The sequence below is a fragment of the Penaeus monodon genome, chromosome 30 (genome assembly GCF_015228065.2).
Source record: "Penaeus monodon isolate SGIC_2016 chromosome 30, NSTDA_Pmon_1, whole genome shotgun sequence".
Taxonomy (NCBI): domain Eukaryota; kingdom Metazoa; phylum Arthropoda; class Malacostraca; order Decapoda; family Penaeidae; genus Penaeus; species Penaeus monodon.
This window is the reverse complement of record NC_051415.1, coordinates 14,404,727-14,405,571: the sequence shown is the minus strand read 5'-3', so window position 1 is coordinate 14,405,571 and position 845 is coordinate 14,404,727.

Below are 845 nucleotides of genomic sequence, written 5' to 3'. Positions count from 1 at the left end.
CACGTTGAAAGCCCGCTTCTCGTCCGATCAGCGAAGTTAAGCAGCGTAGGGTCTGGTCAGTACTTGGATGGGTGACCGCCTGGGAACACCAGATGCTGTTGGCATTTTATATGAATATGTTATACCTTTCTTTATAACTTTTAAGTAATTTTTCTTATTCCATTATAAAAATCATGAATGATCATTATAATAGTGGTAACATTATTAATGATGATAATTTGAAAAAAACAAAACAGTAGTGCTGATAATAATTGTAATTGTAAACCTACCATTGAAGGTAAGTTAATCAAATAAAATTAATGATAGCAATCATGGTAAGAAAGGACATAATACTAATTAAAATCGTTGCCATTTTATGATCATAATAATTATAACAAACCAATTATGGATAGGGTGAAATAGTAGATTAGTGACATGGACATGTTTTCCAGCTTTCTATCTGTCACTTGTGTTCATTTGTAGTTTCCTATTGTGCAAGTTTATGTTTTGAATGTTTTCAAATAAAATTTGTATGTTTGCTTTATCTGGCGCGGAAACTCTCAAGATATGAATTATATATTTAACGTGTATAGTAAAATAAGAGCATCTGGTGTTCCCAGGCAGTCACCCATCCAAGTATTGACCAGACCCAACTATTCTTAATTTCGTTGTCGGACGAGAAGCGGTTACTTAACGCGGTACCCTTACCCTTACTTAACTATATCCCTTCATTGTAAAATATACATTTGTTGATGAACCATTCGTCTAGGATTCCTCTTATATGGGCGGGTAATATGTGTTTCTGTTCTTACACGCGTCATAATTATAACATAATGGTAATGAAGAGTAATTCAAAAACCAAAGTT